The 22,329-nt window shown below is 46.7% G+C and overlaps 1 long non-coding RNA gene across 1 annotated transcript in view; it reads right to left on the minus strand.

Moving 5' to 3' along the window:
- Window positions 1-22,329, minus strand: part of LOC146855191 (uncharacterized) — a 240,125-nt gene that overhangs the window by 39,800 nt on the left and 177,996 nt on the right. The gene's annotated exons all lie outside the window — the stretch shown is intronic.

The raw sequence follows: 22,329 nt of genomic DNA on the forward strand, positions 1-22,329 counted from the left end.
CAGCCTGGGATGATTCCTGGTAGCCTGCCGCACTGGGAACCTCCCCCACCCCCATGGACCATGCACGCAACCTCAGCATCATACTGGGCTCCTCACTCACAATGAAACACCAGTTCAGCGCTGCATCCTCATCCTGCTTCCACACTCTCCGCCTGCTTCAAAAGACATTCAGATGGATGCACACAGAATCCAAAAAGATGTTCACCCACGCACTCATCACCAGCAGACTCAAATACGGCAATGCACTGTATGCTGGAGTCACACAGAAACAGCTCAGGAAACTACAGGACATTCAAAACGCTGCACCAGACTGATCCTCAACATCCCCCACTGCAGCCATATAACTCAACACCTTTGACAACACCACTGGCTCCCAGTCAACAAGAGAATCACCTTCAAGATCCTCACCCATGGCTACAAAGCTCTCCACAACACAGGATCAGCATACCTGAACCACCGCCTCTCATTACACGTACCCGCCAGACAACTCTGTTCTACCCAACTTGCCCTGGCCACCGTCCCATGGATTCACAAGACCAGAACTGGAAAAAGATCCTTCTTCCGCCTCACCACAAGGACCTGGAACACCTGACCCCTCCACCTCAGGCAATCCCCGTCGCTTACCCAATTCAGGAAGGATCTCAAGACCTGGCTCTTTGACTGAACCTCCTTGATTAGCAGCCCCTCCCTCAGCACCTTGAGACCCACAAGGGTGAGTAGCCACACTTTACAATCTCCTGATTGACTGATTTATTGATTCAGTGTCTCACTCATACTAATTCTGGTGGTTGCAGAGTTAAAGAGTGAAACTCCAGGGTAATTAAAATAAGGAGTATTTGTGTATATTGGAAGTTCATTACCTGTGTCAGTCAGTAAATAAATATTAATACCTTACAAAACAGTCCCTGTTTTTAGGGTCAATATTACTACCAAATGTGTACTATACTAACGGTGCACCAAGTGATTTCCGCATATCTTTTTAGCTTGCAAGCACAGATAACTTATTTTGAAAGTTGAAAAACACTTCTGTAGTTCCACAAAAGGTAGCTTTACACTCCTCAAAAGAAGTACTTGTACAAATATATTCATCTAAACCAATTTACACCCAACAATGGAGAGTGGAAATTCCAGGATGTAAATATTCCGGAAGGTAGTGTACACAGACAAATGCCTATGTTCCAGGTTATTCACTACCTTTTGTTGAAACCTACTTCAATCCTGGAAATGGTCAGAGATTTGCAAAATGGCAGGAGTAAATCCTGATCCAGGGTTGGCAAGGGAAAGGAAACAACTAAAATTGATGGTGGTGTAGAGGAAGTAGCTTTGTCTTGGAGAAAATATAATGCATGTAGAGATAAATAAAGAAAATGCAACTGCATATATGAATCTACTAAGAACACCAATTCCACTTCTAGATTCTTCATTTTGTTTTAAAACTTTTTTTATTGCTTTTTTCAACCTGGATCATCCCATTTAGGCCCACCACCCACAAAATAACAATTCAATAAGTTTTACAACACATGACCGATTAACCACATGGTCCAGTATGTTGGAAAGATTCGGCAGCGATCATGTGGGGAGAGAATCCATCCGGTGCTTTGGGAGGACAGAACGTACATCGAATCCTGCATCAACAGGTACAATAGTGTTGGGGGTAGCCCGTAGGGAAAGATGAGTGGGATCTAGTGGCTGTTACCTCGTGTCCATCAATGCAGAAGGAAGACATTCATTGTCCCCATACCATGGCAAACTTTCCTGGGTATCCCCTAGGTGCGTACACCACCCGTTCTTCCTCCATACAGTGGGTCATACCCATGATCCTCTTATTTTTAGAGTGTGTCTGGGAGCTCCCAATTGCATCACTACATCCTCTTTGGCCATTTTAACCCCAGTAAACCAAAAAAAGGGTGTATTCTGTGTCCGATATATCTTGCTTGAGATGGCCAGAATTTTGATTTGGAACATGCAGCGGACAGCACCACTTGGACATTGGATAGTACCTCTGTTACGTCTCATCAGTACTTTCCTATATTGCGGCATGCCGATAACATAAGGGAGAAGTCCACATCCACATATCTCATACAGTTAGGCATGAGAATCCTTCCCATCTTACATAAGTTGCTTCAGCTGTAAAACACCCTGTGGAGAATTTCTAATTAAATAAGCCGAAAACTCATTTTGATTGCAATCTCACCAAGGTGCATCAAGGTCATCTCCCAATCCACATTCTCCATCCGTCCCAATTCAAGCTACCAACAGACCCTTAGTCATTGCAAGTTGTCAGGCCTGTTATTAATTAGTATAAAAAAGGAGTAGGAGATTACCCGGGCTCCTAGGGATGTCCATGCCCCTCCAGCTCCCCTTCACTCCTGGAAGAGGTGTGGCGCAGTGGCCAGGGTGACTGACTCCGGAACCCAGGGTCTCTAGGCAATGGCTCGCCTAATCTTCCTGATGGCCCCCAGCAACCTGACCCCTTCGGGTAATTGTTCACGCTTTACAAAAATACTGGCCAAATATTCCAACTGTTATTTTTATACATGATCATGGAGGTTCGCCTGATCAATCATGACTGCAACGCCGCCTCTTGCTCACAGCGCTGTCCACAGCAAAGCTCGGCATCCTCCTCTAGTGGCGCTCACCCATACCCACCTCTCAGGAAGCCTGGATGGTGTCAATGATTCAGACAGCATCCTATGAACGTGTCATTTATGAGATGCAAGACCATATTGAGGTGTTCACCCAGATGCGGGCGCCTTTCCTCCAGAATCCTCCTTAAATCTGAGCGCACCAACACTGGTCCCCCCTCATGCTTCAACCAAGCACAGTGACCAGCCTATCACCTGGTGCAGTGATATAAGCCCCTCTTTCTCCCCCCGGGCTGAGTCTCTGGCTTCCACACCCGCCTTAGCCTCCTTCACTGACCACACCCCCAACCTCCCCTCCCCCTCTTTGTATACCTTCCATTATTCCCATCCCACTGCCTTCCCCCCTGTTTGTTTTCCTACCCCACCACTGGGCATGCAGACATATGGATCTTCCAGCCTTGATGGAGACCCCTGATGCCGTACATCTGTGCACTGGGTGCACCACTACCCTATGACATAGGACAATCCCTTCATTTCCATCCCCATCCTCCTCCCTACACCCACTACCCCTTGCCTCCTGCCACCCTCGCCCAAGTTGCACCATTTTTCATCATGGCTTGGGACTTGGGGTCTACCCCACCTTGCGACACAGATGAGAGCCTTCCACCCTACCTAGTTCTTATCTCGGGACCACAGAGACAACAGGAAGACCAGACCGCCTAATCATATGAACACACAAGATTTCCTGCCTTGAAAAAGCCCTTGGCCTGTGAGCCACTGGGCGAAATACGTTTCAGCTGTTTTTCTTTTTGAATTATATTTCTGGATTAAGAATTAAAACGGCGCATGATGCCCTGAAAAGAAGTCTGGATTTTGGGAATTATTTTCCGGAATATTATTCATCAGTTAGATCTCCTCCCTAGCCTATTTCCTACCCCCTACCTAGGCCCGCCCTCTCCACCCCCACCCCCAAACCTGCATCACTCATAAACCCTGGACACCTACCCCCTCCCTTCCGCCTTCCCCTACCTCCTGAAATAACTTTTCAAAAGGGCCACCAGACTGCTTGTAATGGGAAAAGTGTCAATGCCTACTACGCCACGATCAACAGCCGAGGTCTGGCATACATCAATGGGGCGAAAGGCCAGATTCCATGTCTTCGTTATTGACCTGCTTCCTCCCCTTTGCAATCCCCCACCACTCCCCTCTTCACCCTGCTCCTCCTCCCTCTCTCCCCCCTCCCATGTTCTTCCTTTATATTGGCCCATTCAATGTTGTGGTTCAAGGTTGCATTCTATCTGCATTGGAAACCCTGTTGTAGGCTTCTATTGCAATAGAAAATTTACAACACAAAAAAAGAAACTGCACCTTAAGAGACCTCTCAGCTACTGTTTATATTTGACAACTGGTATGCCTTAAATGAACCTTGATGCCACCAGCCTGAGGTGATAGGAGAACAGGAAGGAGCGGAGCAGTGAGAGCTTTTTTATCTCGTACAATCCTTGAGGATATTAAAAAAATGACACAGCAAGCATCAGCTGATTTTCCATCAGAGACTGCTGTCTAAAAAACTAATTCTAAAAAAGCTAATCTCATTAGAAATCCCCAGGATGGGGGAAAAAGGAGAATAAAAATCAGCTGCAGTATGTGCACATTAAAACGTAGGTTCCCAAGAGTCATCTCAGCTTCTCTCAATCAATCCGCTCCCGCTCAGAAACTGCGACAGAAGGGCTCTCCGCCCGCTAATGCTCATACACTGCGTAATGCACAGGAAAGGATGGATCAAAAAGTAATTGAGGGGCCAGAAGTCCCAGTCGGAAGTGAAAAAGGAGCAGAGATTGAAAGTGGCGAAGACACTTAGGAATTACAAATATCCTGTTCCCCTTCAACTTTGGAAGAGGTGGAAGTGGTGGAAAACAACAGTATTTTGGGGGACATTCATAAGACGTCTGCCGCCAAACCTTCTGTAAGCCCTGCTCCATACAAACAGCATCCCCTTTTCTCAAAATCGCACAAATCTTTGACAGCCAGAGGTGTTCCGATGGAAACCTTAACAATGTCTCAGCCATTGGCGACCATGGTCCAACAACCCGCTCTTCATGATACGACTGCAGCTCAGCTAGATTTTTCCCTTGTATCGTTGACGGACAGAAATAGGGTAGGTTTTCAGAATTTGCAACACTAAATGGAATCCGGTCAGTCTATCAACAGTATGCTCAATTTTATTCTTGCTGAGATAAAAGAGCTACGGACAGCACACCTCAGGAAATCATAACACTTCGTGCGATGCTGACAAAGATCGAGGAAGTAATGGCCAAATTGCTGGAATGACAGAGGCGGAAGACTCAGGGGCTTATTTACAAGCTCTTGCGCCACTTTTGCGTCACTTTTCCCATGTTAAAAATGACGCAAAAGTGGTGCAAGGGGCTTGTAAATCTGCCAGAGTCTACAGTTTAGAGGACAAGGGGGCATATCATCAAGGCGGCGCTATGAAATTATTGCCGCTTTAACGTCCGTTTTCGGGCGAAAAGTGGCGATATTTTCATCGCCTTATCAGCAAATATGTTTTGCTGACTTAGCGCCCGTTACAATAATGCCAGCTTTGCATTGCTAATGAGATGCAAAGTGGGCGTAACACAGAGATATTTCTAGGAAAATGTTGCTAAGCGACATTACTCCTATTATCAACCTGCATGCTAACCTGTGCAGCGATGATAAAAGGAGCGCAAACCGCGCTCATCGCAGGTTTCTTTACGCCTGCTTTTCCTTTGACTAAACAATGTTAGCCAATGGGTGGTGGATTATAGGGCTGAGACCACCAAGCCCTATCAACAAGGTAACCCCTGTCCCTGTGCGTTTATCGCTGGATTTCCAGCGATAATCGCACCTTTTTGCAACTATCGCTGGTTTATTTATCGCAATCGAGATAAGCATTGCTGATAGCACGCTATCTCGGCGATATCAACCAGCAATAGCCAGCGATAATTATCCTAGCACTACGTGCGCTTAGCGATAATTATCGCCGGTTGTTGCTGATATGCCCCAAAGTCCTCACACACATATGTTACCCTCGATAAGGGCGCTTATTACGACTAACAGGGACCAGAGGATCTGGGGTCTCTTCGGCTACATGAGTGTACAAAGGTGCAAGGTCATGGCACCTATAGGACTGATATGAGAGAGGAAGGTGTGGGCTATCCTACCACAGGGTACACAGGGAGGGCTTTCTGGGATGGGACTGGAGGGGTACTTACAGGAAAACTATGGGCTGATAAGCATCAGGGAAGAGTATATGTTTATGAATTAACAAGATTTTTACGCCCAAATTATACATTCTAGTATATTAAGTATTTTTGTTAGCTTGCATAGATGGTACTTCTATGAGGTTCTTTATGTCACATTTTTTTATATAATGCTGAAATAATGCACTTGGATTATGCAATTTACTCTGCATGATCACTTTATAGAGTCAGATATTTTGTTTCTTATTTAAAGGAATGGTCAAGTGAAATGGTAAATGTGATTTTGGGTGAAACGTGGTTTTGACCCAAATTATATTTCAGATGATCTTGCAACACGATTTTAATTGGTCTTTTCTATATCCAAGACGCATATATGAACTTTACTATAATTTGGATGAGGCACGATATTATGTATATTGCACTGTACTCTCTGGAAATGATGGGAAGACGTTTTAGATTGGATTATGAGGGCAGCTGCAATATTGTTCAAGCTAATCTTCCACTGAAAACTCTGAGAGGGTTACTGATTATCGGTGAACTTCCCAGTGTGTTGTTTGGAGTCGGGAGGCAGTATATAGCAAAATGCTATTTCAGATGCTTTCCCGACAAGAATTTTTTTAGTTTTTAGTTTTTCTATAATTAAGACATATGTAAGCATTTTGGGTAGGATCAGGCACTTTATTTGGCACCCAGCAATTTTGTTCCCTAGAAATGATGGAAAGTCATTTTAGATTTGAATATAAGGGCAGCTGTAATGCTGATCGAGATTATTTCCTAGTGAAGGTTTTGATAAGGTCTTTGATTAACTGTAGCGATCATATGTCCCCATTGCTAATTCCCTTTTATCATATGCAGTCGCATAAGAAATCCATACTTATCGTCTCCTTAAATGCTTATGGCCTTAATAATAAAATCAAAGCTCGGGACATTGACTATTGCTTACGGGGGCACTCCCCATATATTGTGTTGATTCAGGGGATGCCTTATATAGAAAAGAAGGAACCTACATATAAAATATTTAGACAGTGGGCAGGTTATCAATATTTTTAATCAGCGACGGCTAGCATTTTTTGTTAATACATTTTTTCCCTATCAAGTTATTTTCTCTCAGGCAGTTAAAGAAGGTAGATGGAGATTAATTAGTGGATTGATTAATAATAATAGACTTACAGTAGCCACCCTGTATGCACCAGTTTTAGATAATGCATCACTGGTGTTGTGATTTTGGCCGGTGACTTTAATCTCCTCCATAATCCGGTACTAGATTCATCACCTGACAGACACAAGCAGAATAAGTCATGCTTGGCATTGATGGAATGTATGCAATGGTTGGCTCTAATAGACCTATGGCGAGAAGTATATCCAAATAAGAGAGAATATTCATGCTTTTTTGCAAAATATGAAAGCGCTGCTAGATTATACTATTTTCTTTCCTCTCACAACTTAAAATGATTTGATCCATGCATATCCAGAATGTTTTTTCAGACCATGCTTTGGTAAGGGTGGACATATCAGGGCTTGGTGTGTGAAAAATACTCCTGAGAATATTTTTCAATAGTCTCGAAAATGAAGAATGGTGTCTCGATATACAGAATGAAATAAAATGTATTTTTTCAATTAAATAGTAATACTGCAAGGGTAGAAAGTGTCTGGGAAGATTTTAAAGCAACCATTTGTGGTTGTATAACCTCTAAACACATAACATTAAGGCGATAGCAAAGAGCACAGAGGACACATTTAGAATTAGATATCAATTGGGCTAGTTTGCAATATTTGCAGAATAGCAATACAAATAATAAACTGGCTCTTTGACAAACCTGAATATCAATGCAAGATTATTACTATGCCAAATTGTACTGGCCAATTCAGCATATCTTCAAAAGGTATACAAGGAAAGCAAATTTGCAGGGAAATGTTTAGCTTGGCAATTAAAATAGTGGAAAGCACAAAATAGGATTATATACCATACAGATAAAGATACAAAAACTGGCATAACAGATGAGACACAAATAAAGGAGGGATGTCTTAAACATTATGAAACAATATACTCCGTAACACAGGATTTTTTTTTTTTAAATATATATTTTTTTGTTCCAAAACAGAAGTATTCAATCATGATCAGGATACAAAGGCAAACAGGTGCTCATTTATCAACAACATACTCTGGTCGCACCCAAGTACAAGTTACATAACCGTAGCCAACAGATATTGTGTACCGTTCCTCAAAATAAGAACATCAATTGACACCCAGGTTGTTGATAATTAAACATAGTAGTAACGAAAAGTTAGCAATGAGATACATGGGAGCAGTACCTGAGCCGCATGTTGTAAGAATACCAAAAGAACCTTACCCCACTCCCTCTTATCCCTACCCCTCCCTGGCATGTCACACAGAGCAGATTTTATGATAACAGCAAGATGTAGCACAAAGGACCACAATACAGATGTGCTGCAGCGTATATCAGGGAGTTTTGCAACGTCAGAGGTAGATGTAATCAGGGACATAATAGGTAAAGACAGCCAGTTATTGAATATACATTAGTCAGGGCAAAACAGCCGGGTCTCCAGCCATGGGGTCTACATCCAGATCAGTGTCCGGAGTTTTCAGTAAGACTACTAGTACTTCCCAAGCCCTTGCGGCCTCCAAAGCTTTCTCACTATTCGCTCGGCAAGCAAGCTGTAATCTAACAGTGCCCTTGCATTCCACCCATTTACTGAAGTCAGCTTTCCACCTCTGAACACTTGGGCCCCGTCTGGATTTCCAATGTGCTGTAATGTCTCTTTTGGCCAAAAGAAGGCCCAAGTCCAAAAATGTACTAGTGATCTTGTTCTTGGATGTGTGGGAGAACCAGCGCAGCAGACAAATGCCTATAGTGGGTTCTATCTCTCTCTCAGTAATATCGCACAGTAGCGTAACCACCTCCTCTCGATACATCCCAAGCTGGGGGCAGTCCCACATCATGTGACGGAAATCCGCACCCTCCGTGTTGCATCACGGGCACAGTGCTGTATCCATGCCGAAGTATGTGTTAATTTTTGCTGGGGTGAGGTACGCCCTGCGCAGTATAAAAAAGTGCGCTACCTGGAAACGGGCATTCCTAGAGCATTTCCATGCCTGCTCAACCAGCTCAGCCAGCACCTTCCCAGGGATCTCTTCACCTAAGTCCTCCTCCCACTTCTGCCGCAGTGCCAGCAACGGAGTCAGTGCCTCATGCATCATACGCCTATATAGGCAGGTAACTGCCTTAAAGGTTCCTACCGCTAATACTATGTACTGGAAAGCCATGGAGGTTTGCGGTTCAGACAACCCTTCTCTTCAATGCTTTTGGATGGCCGAAACAAGGGCCAAGTGGAGCAGAAAGTCCCCGCGAGGCAGGTCATATCTGTCCTGCAATGCATCGAAGGGAAGCAGGGTACTATCTTCATATAGGTCCCCTAATGTATACAGACCCTTCTCCCTCCAGTCGGTCAGTGCAGTCCAGTTGCCCCGTGTGGTAGAGCAGTGCACATGGCCAAAGAGATCTCAGGGGCATAGGGAAGCGCGATCTGCGCCCTCCTCTGACTCCTGTTCCAACAAAGCCAAAACGTTTGTACCTCTTTTGTGAGTGGCAACTGTAAAATAATTCTAGAGAGTACCTGCCCAGGGGCCCACCCTTCATCCCGCTTGTCCGGTCCTCAAAATTCCAGGGCAACTGCTTGGATAAGCCACTGTAATCGGGCCGCCAAATAGTATGTCTCGAAGTCAGGCACCACGAGTCCGTCAGCCTTCGGTCTCATTAGAGTTTTCAGTGCCACCTTCCATCTGCCAGCAGCCCAGAGAAACCCTGTGGTCATCGATTGAAGCTGTTTAAAAATCGACACAGGTATCCTTACTGGCAGGGTTTGAAAATAATACAGTAACCTGGGGAGGGTCACCATTTTAAGGAGGGCCACTCGGCCGGCCACCGAGAGAGGCAAGGTCACCCAAAATTCCAGGTTGCCTTTAATTCCCCGGATGGCTCTACCCACATTACCCTCCAGTAAGTCAGCTTGCGCATGATAGATACGGGTCCCCAGATATGTCAAGTAACGATATTCCCACTGCAATCCGTCTGTGATTGGAGGGCCCCCATCCAATGGGGCAGCAGGGAACAGGCAGGACTTCGCCCAATTCACCTTGAGTCTCGCAATAACATCAAGGTCATGGAGTAAACGCTTCGCTCCGACGAGGGTGTCAGCCGTATTTGCTAAAAACATGAGTAGACCATCGGCATAAAGCGCGATGTAATGAGTGTGGCCATGCACACAGAGCCCGGGATACTGCTGCCCCGTTCTGGCCTGGGCCGCTAGGGGCTCCATGGCCAGAGCAAATAACAGAGGGGAGGGCGGGCATCCCTGACGCATCCCGCGGCTCACAGCACAATACTCTGTAACACAGGATGTGGATATTTCAAGACTCAGGGGTTTTCTTAGTAAACTTTTAATTCCTAAATTACACATCAGCAAAGTAAAAGATCTGGTAGCAGACATCACTCCAAAAGAAATGGAAGACGTTGTACAATATTGCGCTAATGGGAAGGAATGCGAAGAAGATAGACTGCCGGTTGAACTATACAAGTAAACATCTCAGTATTAAACCCTGAGCTGATTAAATTAGCTAACCATGTTTTAAAAGGGGGTGAAATCCCCGCCTCTTTTCGTACTGCAGTTGTGGTTAGTTTTTTTTAAAGAAAAACAAGGACAAGGAGGATGTCAATTCATATAGACCGATAAGCCTTTTAAACGTTGATTATAAAGCTCTAGTTAAGCTTTTACCAAATAGAATGAGTAAGTCTATAGGCTAGGTTATACACCTGGAGAAGCGTGGATTCGTGCCGGCAGGCAACAATTATTTAATACTAATTTCTTAAACGAAGATTTAGTTTACTTTGGTCAAAATAAAATCCCTGCTAAAGTCATGTTACTAGATGCAGAGAAGGCTAATGACCTAGTGTGTTGCCAAAGCCTTTTCACTATTCCCGGTGAGTTAGGGTTTACCGATAAGTTTATTAATGTAATCCAGCTTCTACGCATGGGCCTCAGCACAAATAATTATTAATTCTAGCAATATTGGTTAACAGAGGTACAAGACAAAGCTGACTTCTGTCACCCATACTTTTCGCTCTATTTATAGAGCCATTAGCAATAGCTGTCCATTCAAACATTAATATAGTACAACCGCTCCAAGGGATGACTAATATAAATCTTTATGCCGATGATATAGCTTTGTTTCTTTAGCCCGATTTAGAGAACCAAAACAGTGTGTTTGAAATTTTTTAAGAATACCAATTACTCAGAGGTTATAAAATAACTAAATTAAAAACAGATTTTACTTTGTGTCGGGATGTGCTCCCTATCCCCCTGGGAAATCCCCCAGACTCACCTTTCTCGCCCCCCTCTTCTGTCCCACAGCCCCCGGAGGTCAGAACTGGATCACCCGACTCGGGGAAGGAAGTATTTCCTGAGCCCTGGCCCTTTAATGAGAAAGTCTCCTCTCCATTGGAAGGCACCACCTCCTATGACGTCGCCGGTTCGGATTGGCCGAATGGGGAAGGCAGGGAGCAGGACACGGAACAAGAGAAGGACGCGGAGACGAGAAGGGCGCGCGAACGCCGGTGCAGAGACGAGCGGAAGGAGGAGGAAAAACCAGCGGTGACCGAGACAGTCGAAGGACGTTTATCAGAGGACCCCGGAGGTTGGACACACGCAGCGCCCCGCCAGGGACCCAGAGGTTCCTGGCTTCAGCAGGTACGGGAGCGCTTCCTGGGGTCAGGGCGGCGGGTGTTGGAGAGTTCGGGGGACACCTCCTGAAGTAAGCAGAAGGTTCATCTGCTGCTCATACCCTTGTGTCGGTTCAAAGGTGGTGGTTTAGGTCCGTAACCCCTGCACACCCTACTCGCTACGGTGCTCCCACACGCCCTACCCAACCACCTTCAAACGTGCCTGAATCTAAGACTGTTTTCTTTTGTTTCTTTCATGCTGAACATCCCGAGTCCCTTCCGGTGAAAACAACTGGTGAACACTCTGAAGCCTAGAAGAAGGACGGAGGCGAGGACTCAACCCCCAGCCCTATCACCAGTGCTCAGCAGATCCAAGATAACGAAGTCCTCTGTTGTAATATAGAATAAAACCACTACTCGCTAAACCAAATCCCATCCGCCTCTCGTGTTTCCTTCACCACATCCCGACATATGGTGGAGAATGCAGGCATAAAGCGCAGGTGCAGGAACCCTGATGGAAGCGCTTATTCAACATCTGGTGGAGGGGCAGAGGAAGCTGGAGTGGGCCATCGAAAGACAGCTCACCAGTGCTCAGGCTGACAGGGATACTTTCAAGGACCAAATGAAAGCCCAACTAGATGCCCTGACTCGTGTGGTGGAAGAAGTCCCCTCTGCCCCTGCCAGTCGTGGGGCGTCACGGTCCTCCAATGCCTTCCCTACCGTGTCCTTACAAAAATTCCTTCCGGGCGAAGGCCCAGACGCGTTTTTGCTTAACTTTGGGCGAGCTGCAAGGGCCGCAGGTTGGCCAAGTGTGAAATGGCCCTTCTTTCTAGCACCGCTCTTATTAGGAGAAGCTCAAGCAGCATACCAGCTCGCTAACGCAGGAGGCGACGTCCCCTATGATGAAATTAAGGCTGTGATTCTGGACCACTTAGGTATGGATTCCGAAGCATATCGGCTACGCTTTCGTAGAGAAAAAGGCACCACCGGTGACAGCCCGAAGACCCTGTACATCAAGTTAAAAATGGCAGCAGAAAAATGGTTAAGACCGAACGAACTTACAATGGAAGAAATTATGAATGCCGTAATTCTTGAGCAGTTCCGCGAAGCATTGCCATTTGCCACGCAACGTTGGTTGAAACAACATGCAGGATTAACAATCGAAAGGGCTGTGGAAATGGCTACCTCTTTTGCAAGAGCATAACCCCGCACTTTACTATGGGAGCCCGACAAAGGCCTACGACCGTCCACTCTACCACGGAAACCTCTTCGTCCCATCAAAGAGCCAGAAAATTATAAAGGCGCACGACCAGAACCCCTCATTTCTAGACAGCCACAATGCTTTGACTGTGGGGAATGGGGGCACATCGCCCGGGTATGCCCCCGAAGAAAGTCAGAAGAACCCATGGATGTCAGTTACGGGCCTCGTAATCTACTGTATTCCACAGAGATGGCGCCGCCTATTATGTAAGTCTTAGAGTTAATACCGCCACCGTTTCAGCCCTATTGGATTCAGGTTGCAGACAATATATGATGAAAACCCGTTTTGTGACCCCGAAGCAAAGAGTTCCTGGGGGGCAGGTAGCCATAAGATGCATACATGGAGATGTACGCCTCTATCCCACCGCCAGGGTTCCCCTTTCATGTCCAGGGAAAACGGGCTTTGTCTATGTTACCGTAGGTCTTATGGACACTCTGCCTGAGGACCTTATCCTGGGTACAGACAATCCAGAATTCTTGTCTCTCTTCTGGAAGACCACTCATTCAAGCTGTAAAGAGGTCCCTGCCCTTCTGGTACAGGAACCCTGGAAAATAGATAAAAACTTCCAATGGGCCCAGACCAATGACGTCACACTCGTCAATGCATGGCAAGAGGCTAGAAAGCAACCTAACAACGGTACCGTTACCTTCCCCTCCTTTTCAATCCAAAATGGTCTCTTATACCGTCTCCCCAATGCCACCGCTCCCTCCCAACTCCTCGTTCCTATGGACTTCAGGGACCAAGTCATGTTCTTTGCCCACAGTTACCTTTTGGCCGGCCACGCATGGGCCCACAAGACCACCAAGAATATCTTGAGAAGCTTCTATTGGCCGTGTATATATGACCAAATAAAGTCCTATTGTCAGAAGTGCCCTGTGTGTCAGGTCAAGAATCCTTATCATCCAGCACGCATTCCCCTCCAACCCTTACCCATCGTTGGTCAGCCTTTTGAACGGGTGGGTATGGACATCATTGGACCCCTACCTCGATCTGCCAAGGGTTATCAGTACGTTCTGGTCTTAGTTGACTATTGTACCTGGTTCCCAGAAGCCTTTCCCCTCCGCAGCACCACAACCTCTTGCATAGCGGACAAGCTTCTGGAGTACTTTTCACGAGTGGGATTTCCCTCACAAATTCTCACGGACCAGGGAACTCCCTTCGTCTCAAAACTCATGTCTCAAGTTTGTAAACTATTGAATATAAAACACATTAAAACCTCCGTATATCATCCCCAAACGGACGGGTTGGTTGAAAGGTATAACGGGAACCTGAAGTTAACATTAAAGAAAATGTTAGAGAGCGAAGGAAAGTCCTGGGATCGTCTTCTGCTCCTGGCTCTCTTTGTCATCCGTGGGCAGGTACAGAGTAGTCTAGGATGTTCCTCCTTCGAACTCCTGTACGGCAGACGACCTCGTACTCTGCTAGAGATGACAAAGGAGACCTGGGAAGCAGAAGAGGATAACACCCAGACTCTCCTAGACTATACCTTGCATTTACGTTCTAGATTGGGTAAACTACGGGACTTGGCTCATCAAAATGTAGAAAAGGCCCAAGAAAGACAAAATAAATATTACGACAAGGGAACGAAAGTACGCACGTTACAGGTAGACGACTGGGTCTTGGTAATGCTTCCCAGCAGTGCTAGTAAGATCAAAAGGGAATGGAAGGGCCCCTATAGGGTCATAGAGACAATAGGGACCACCACCTATCGCTTACAATTGACACCACGCACAACCCAATCCTATCACATAAATCTTTTGAAGAAGTGGCTGGGGCCCCCTCCGAAAAACATACACATCTCCCAAGTAGAAAGAGAACGACCTTGTACCCTAGAGAAGCTAACGGTAAACCCAGAGCTGTCTGTCGCACAAACCAAGGACCTTCTAGATGTCTTTTTTCCCTTTCGGGACCTGTTCTCAGACAGTCCCGGTAAAACAACCCTGGTGGAACATCACATAAACACTAATCCCGGGGAACCAATAAAACAGAAACCCTACAGAATTCCCGCAGCCCGAAGGGCAGCCATATCCGCTGAAATACACAAAATGCTACAAATGGGCGTGATTAGGCCCTCAGAGAGTGACTGGTCCTCCCCTATAGTCCTAGTGCCCAAGCCTGATGGTTCCATTAGGTTTTGTATTGATTTTAGGAAACTTAATGCCATCTCCTCCTTAGATGCTTATCCCCTACCCCGAGTGGACGAATTGATCAAACGGTTAGGGAAAGCACAATACATCACCACATTGGATTTGACCAAAGGCTACTGGCAAGTACCCTTACGGAACAGTGATCAGAAGAAAACAGCTTTTTCCACTCCAGAAGGCCTGTTTTAGTTTACTGTTTTGCCCTTTGGCCTACACGGATCTCCCGCAACTTTTCAGCGTTTAATGAATGTGGTTGTACGGTCCCATCAGGGGTATTCCTCAGCCTATCTTGATGATATAGTGATCTTCAGCCCCTCGTGGGACTCTCACCTAGAGCATTGCCGTCGAGTATTGCTGGCGTTACAAGTCGCGGGGCTCCACGTCAATGCTGGTAAATCCTTTGGGGCTTTCCATCGGGTATGCTATCTTGGGTATCTTTTGGGTAAGGGGTGTATTGAGCCACAGAAAGAAAAGGTCAGGGCCATCACAGAAACCCCAGTCCCTACAACAAAAAAGGAGATTCGGGCCTTTTTAGGTCTCTTGGGCTATTATAGACGCTTCATGCCACAGTACTCTGAAATAGCGTCCCCATTGACCGAACTCCTTAAGAAATCGACAGAACTATTCGTCATCCCTCTCCACGTGTCTTGGAGGCTGTCTCCCGCTTAAAAAAAGTGATCACTAGCGGACCAGTGTTGGCATCTCCTGATTTCGATTTGCCTTTCATTCTACAAACCGATGCCTCTGAAAACGGCATTGGTGCGGTACTGTCTCAACTTGCCGGTGATGGAACTGAAAGGCCCATTCTTTTCATTAGCAGAAAACTATTTCCCTGTGAACAGCATTACCCTATCATCGAAAAAGAGTGCTTGGCCGTGAAGTGGGCCGTAGAAAAACTACGTTATTATCTGGAGGGCCGGCGCTTCCGGCTCTACACGGACCATGCCCCCCTCATATGGATGAGCCAAAATAAGTCCAACAACCCACGCATTATGCGCTGGTTTTTGTCCCTTCAACCTTTTGTGTTTGACCTGTTTCACCGTAGGGGTGCCGAAAACTCCAACGCTGACTTCCTCTCCCGAGTACACTCTGTCCCCGATCGGGACCATTCTTGGGGTGGATCACCCGACTCGGAGAAGGAAGTATTTCCTGAGCCCTGGCCCTTTAATGAGAGAGTCTCCTCTCCATTGGAAGGCACCACCCCCTATGACGTCGCCGGTTCGGATTGGCCGAATCGGGAAGGCAGGGAGCAGGACACGGAACAAGAGAAGGACGCGGAGACGAGAAGGGCGCGCGAACGCCGGTGCAGAGACGAGCGGAAGGAGGAGGAAAAACCAGCGGTGACCGAGACAGTCGAAGGACGTTTATCGGAGGACCCCAGAGGTTGGACACACGCAGCGCCCCGCCAGGGACCCAGAGGTTCCTGGCTTCAGCAGGTACGGGAGCGCTTCCTGGGGTCAGGGCGGCGGGTGTTGGAGAGTTCAGGGGACACCTCCTGAAGTAAGCAGACGGTTCATCTGCTGCTCCTCCCCTTTTGTCGGTTCAAAGGTGGTGGTTTAGGTCCGTAACCCCTGCACACCCTACTCGCTACGGTGCTCCCACACACCCTACCCAACCACCTTCAAACGTGCCTGAATCTAAGGCTGTTTTCTTTTGTTTCTTTCATGCTGAACATCCCGAGTCCCTTCCGGTGAAAACAACTGGTGAACACTCTGAAGCCTAGAAGAAGGACGAAGACGAGGACTCAACCCCCAGCCCTATCACCAGTGCTCAGCAGATCCAAGATAACGAAGTCCTCTGTTGTAATATAGAATAAAACCACTACTCGCTAAACCAAATCCCATCCGCCTCTCGTGTTTCCTTCACCACATCCCGACACTCTGTAATACTGCACTCAACACTTTATTAACTGAATTCCATTCTTCAGTTTCATTAAGGCCCAAAAGATATCTTGGAATAGATGTTTTAGAAAAATGATCTATATGTTTTCAATTATGTTCCTTTAATGGGTAAGAAAAGGGGGTTGCTTTCAATATGGAACAATCTACCCCAGTCAATATTGGATCGTGCTGCTCTGATCCACATGTCTATCCTACCTTTGTGTAATTAAGTGTTTTCTGCCATCCCCAATACTGTGAACATTAAAAAAATTTAAGATATGCAGGACATTTATTCAGCTTTTCTATGGGCTAACAAAACATCCAGATTAGCTTTGGATATACTTTGTAGTCCAGTAAAAGAAGGCAGCCTGGCCCTCCCTAGTCTGAAAGAATACTGTTTCGCACATACCACATATAAGTTTGTTAAGCCCTTAAATGCGAGTAGGTTTGCTAATTTATTTTTAGATCTGATTTTTCAAGAATATGATATTAGTAATTTTTTACGCCTTACGAAAGTTCTTAAAAAAGTCAGATACAAGACTTTACAGCGGCCCATTAAGAGTAGGCAGCAGTTATTTAGGCATTATGATATCCCCTTGATTAATGGAGTGACTTCCCTGACAGATGTACATTTCGGGAGTTTCCTCTTGTAGCTAAAACTGCTGCCTCTTGGTGGGAGAGCAATGGATACCATAATATATGCTACCTTCTGGATGGAAATTGGAAAACCAAGCGGGAAGTAGAGCCCAGCATTAAGCATTTCAAAGAAGCAATGCAATGGGATTTTATTAGGATTAGTCACTTCCTATGGGATATAAATCCCAGAGATATAATTGCAACTATAGAACTCATTGAAGATCTGATAGAATTGCAGACCTGTAAATTGATTAGCTACTGGGTCTCATCCTTACGCAACTGTACAGCAATTAAACTCTATGAGAAGGTGCATGAAAAGTGGCAGTCCAAAGAAAATATCCAGGTATCTGTTACATACACAAGTTTAATTTTACCCAGTTTAAAACTGCCCACCTGCACAAAATGCAATTTTACACCAAATGATTTTTGTATAAAACTCACGCCTTCCTCTATTAAATTAATCCTCAGATTTCTGCAAATGGTTTTTGTGTGATGCGGCGGGAGGGGGGAATTGGACCCACATCATATGGGGCTGTCCAAGATTACGACAGTTCTAGGATGAGATTAATCAGTCCTGTGGTTACACACTACAATTGGAGGACCCGTTAGATCTGACAGTGGTGTGATGGTACCCATCGGACTTAAATATGGACCTTTTATTAAAAAAAGTGATTATGAATATTGTTTTAAAAGCCAGATCCTTAGTTCTTCAAAAATGGTGATCTGAGGAAATTCCAAAATTCCAACACTGGTGTTCCAAATTTTGTGGAATCATAGTGACAGAAAAGATATGTGAAATAAGATCTTGATCGTACAGGAAATTCTTAAAACTTTGGGAGGCATTCGTTTAGGAACTCTATTGACAAATGGTGTGCAAAAGGAAATGAAAAAGGGTTAAAAAAATGCAAAATTTATTGGGTTTTTATCAAGCGGGTTGGGAGCTTTCACATATTATTTGGAATTTAGGTGCAATTGAATCCTTTGGTATTATCTTATTAATTTATCTATCAAATTTAGCATATTAAATTCCTGAAGTCGTTTTTTAAATATCTAAAAGTATTGTAAAAATATAATTACTTCAATAAATTGTTTCTGTTGTTATGTAATTATGAACTTTGTAATGGATGAACTCTCTCAATACATTTTTTTTATATTGGAATTTCTGACATACATTTAAGAATGTCTGATGTAGATTATGTGCATCAAGGTATGTGTTCAAAATGTTTCTTACTGAGCATATGGGGCAAAAGGGCATCAATTCAGCATACACTATTTTGGTTATGTGTATGTGCGTGTTCATAATTACCTTGACATAATGGAAAGAAGACATTTGACCCAGACAAATGTAGCATTGATAGTTGTATCTGTGCCATCAATCGAATGGCTTGATGCTTTCACAGTTGTTTTTTGTTTTTTTTATTTGTAAAGCGCCAGAATCGACCACCGAAGGGGTATCTCTGCGCTCGGACGGGCAGCATGTAGAGAACTGTCTGCTGAGAATCAGGAACAAAAGAGAGAGGTCTTAAGCTGTTTCCTAAAATGGAGATGGTCCGTACACTGTCTTAGTTGTAAAGGGAGCTTATTCCAGTAGCGGGGGCCCAGATAGGATAGGGACTTCCCACCCTGTCTGGTCCTTTTGATTCCAGGTAACACAAAAAGGGATTTGGATCCTGAACGGAGAGACCTCCGAGGTGTGTAAGGGATGATTTTATCAGCAAGGTAAGTGGGGCCAGACTTAAACAAGGCCTTATATATAATACAACAAACCTTGAACTGCACTCGCTCCCGAATGGGGAGCCAGTGGAGCCGATAAAACAAAGGTCGAGAGGCAGTCCTGGGGGCGGCATTAAGGATCAGGTGTGCCGCTGAGTTCTGGACAAGCTGTAGTCTGTCGAGGGCAGCCTCGTTGGCGGAAACCAACAGACCGTTACAATAATCCAGGCCACTTAGAATAAGTGCCTGGGTCAACGTCTTCCGGGTCGAATCAGGGAGCAAAGGGAGGATGCGGCGCAGCAGACCCAACACATGAAAACAGGAGCTGGCAGCATGCTCCTTCATGGTGAGAGCCTGTTCAAGACGAATGCCTAGATTTTTAACACAGGTTTTTGGAACAGGGGGGAACCCAAATCAGTTGGCCACCAGTCAGGGGTCCACAATAGTTGGGCCTCACCAAAAAGCATGATCTCCGTCTTTCCTACGCTGCACTGAAGAAAGTTACTCCTCATCCATTGTGAGATGCTTCTCATTCCTGATGAGAAAGTGGCCTGCACTGATGGAGTGAACTTTGCAAATGGAAAGAGCAACTGGGTATCGTCAGTATAGGAGATGGGAGTAAACCCACAACTCCTTAAGAGATTGACCACGGGAGCCACATGGATGTTAAACAAAGTCGGGCTTAAACAGGAGCCCTGCGGTACTCCCTTGGTCAATTCAATCAATCAATCAATCAATCAATGGCATTTGTATAGCGCGCTACTCACCCGGAGGGTCTCAAGGCGCTGGGGGGGTGGGGAAAGTTACTGCTCGAACAGCCAGGTCTTGAGTTGATTCCTGCAGGCGAGATGGTCCTGGGTTGTCCGGAGGTGGATGGGGAGGGAGTACCATGTCTTGGCCGCCAGGTAGGAGAAGGATCTTCCTCCGGCTGTGACTCTGTGGATGCGTGGGACGGCGGCGAGGGCAAGGCTGGCAGAGAGGAGCTGGCGGGTGGGCTGGTGGAAGGTCAGGCGGTTGTTGAGGAGCTTGGGGCCCAGGTTGTGGAGGGCCTTGTGTGCGTGGGTGAGGAGTCTGAACGGGATCCTTTTGTTGATAGGGAGCCAGTGAAGGTCTCTCAGATGTCCGGAGATGTGGCTGTGACGGGGGATGTCCAGGACGAGTCGAGCTGAGGCGTTCTGGATCTGTTGGAGTTTCTTCTGGAGTTTGGCGGTGGTGCCAGCATAGAGGGCGTTCCCGTAGTCCAGCCGGCTGGTGACGAGGGCTTGGGTGACCGTCTTCCTGGTCTCGGTGGGGATCCATCGGAAGATCTTTTGAAGCATGCGCAGGGTGTTGAAGCACGAAGACGAGATGGTGTTGACTTGTCTGGACATTGAGTCCAGGATGAAGCCCAGGTTGCGTGCGTGGTCTGTTGGCTTGGGGGTGGCGCCCAGGGCAGGGGGCCACCAGGAGTCGTCCCAGGCGGAGGGTGATGACCCCAGGATGAAAACCTCCGTCTTGTCTGAGTTCAGTTTCAGGCGGCTGTTCTTCATCCATTCGGTGACGTCTTTCATCCCTTCGTGTAGGCTGGCTCTGGCGGTGTCCAGGTCGTTGGTGAGGGAGAGGATGAGCTGGGTGTCGTCGGCGTAGGTGATGATCTTGAGGTCGTGTTGGCGTGCAATGGCTGCGAGGGGGCTCATGTAGACATTGAAGAGGGTGGGGCTGAACGATGACCCCTGTGGAACGCCGCAGATGACTTCAGTGGCCGCTGACCGGAATGGGGGGAGGCGGACTCTCTGGCTTCTTCTGGCGAGGAATGAGGTGATCCACTCAAGGGCCTTCTCCTGGATTCCGGCGTTGTTCAGGAGTTGTACCAGGGTGCGGTGGCAGACAGTGTTGAATGCTGCGGAGAGGTCCAGGAGGATGAGGGCCGCTGTTTCCCCGTTGTCCAGTAGGGATCTGATGTCGTCTGTGGCTGCGATGAGGGCGGTCTCTGTGCTGTGGTTAGCTCGGAAGCCGGACTGCGAGTGGTCGAGGGAGCCGTTGGTCTCAAGGAAGGCGGCTAGCTGTCTGTTGACGGTCTTCTCGATGACTTTGGCAGGAAACGGGAGGAGCGAGATGGGGCGGAAGTTCTTGAGGTCGGTGGGGTCAGCTGTAGGTTTCTTCAGCAGGGCGCTGATCTCGGCGTGTTTCCAGCAATCCGGGAAGGTGGCGGTGTTGATGGAGGCGTTGATGATGTCGCGGAGGTGGGGTGCGATGATGTAGTCGGCCGAGTTGAAGATGTGGTGTGGACAGGGGTCCGTGGGGGATCCGGAGTGGATGGTGTTCATCGTGCGTGTTGTGTCTTCGGTGCTGACCGGGGTCCAGGTGCGGAGGGTGGCGGTGGGGGGCGTCGGTTCGGTGGTGGGGGTCATGGTAGGAGGGCCGAAGCTGTTGTGTATGTTGGCGATCTTGTCATGGAAGAAGGCGGTGAGAGAGTCGCAATTCTGTTGGAGCAGAACGATAAGGACTGAGGTTAACCACCTGCGAACGAGAACATAGAAAACTCGTCAACCACTGAAGAGCCAAATCTCTAAATCCAATCTCCTCCAATCTCCTGAGCAGTATCTTATGGGAAACTGTGTCAAACGCGGCGGATAGGTCCAGCAGCACCAGAATCGTGGAGTGGCCTCTATCTAGGGTCATCTTGATGTTATCGGTGACTGCTAGTAGGGCTGATTCTGTGCTGTATTTAGGTCTAAAGCCTGATTGAGAAGGGTAGAGACTACCCGTCCGTTCGACATGGTTATTAGAGGTGTGTGTTTATGTGCTTCTCCAATCACTTGCTCATAAAGGGAGGAGAGAAATAAGATGAAGATTAGAAAGCTCAGTCAGCGGGACCTTGGTGTTCTTACGGTTAGGCATCACCTGTGCTGCTTTCCATTCCAAAGGGACCAGGCCCTCTTTGAGGGAGAGATTGAGAAGATATACAATGGAGGGGGACAGATGACAAGCAAGGGAAGTGGTGATCTTAGCCGGGATGTTATCCAGAGGTGACCCTGATTTTACAGTACGAATCAGTGATTCTACCTCTGCCTGCGTAACAAGGGCGGAATCTTCCCAACAATTGAGTGGCTGTCTTCACAAGTACTTCGGGAGGCATAGTGGTGGTAGA

The sequence above is a fragment of the Triturus cristatus genome, chromosome 4_1 (assembly GCF_964204655.1).
Source record: "Triturus cristatus chromosome 4_1, aTriCri1.1, whole genome shotgun sequence".
Classification (NCBI taxonomy): domain Eukaryota; kingdom Metazoa; phylum Chordata; class Amphibia; order Caudata; family Salamandridae; genus Triturus; species Triturus cristatus.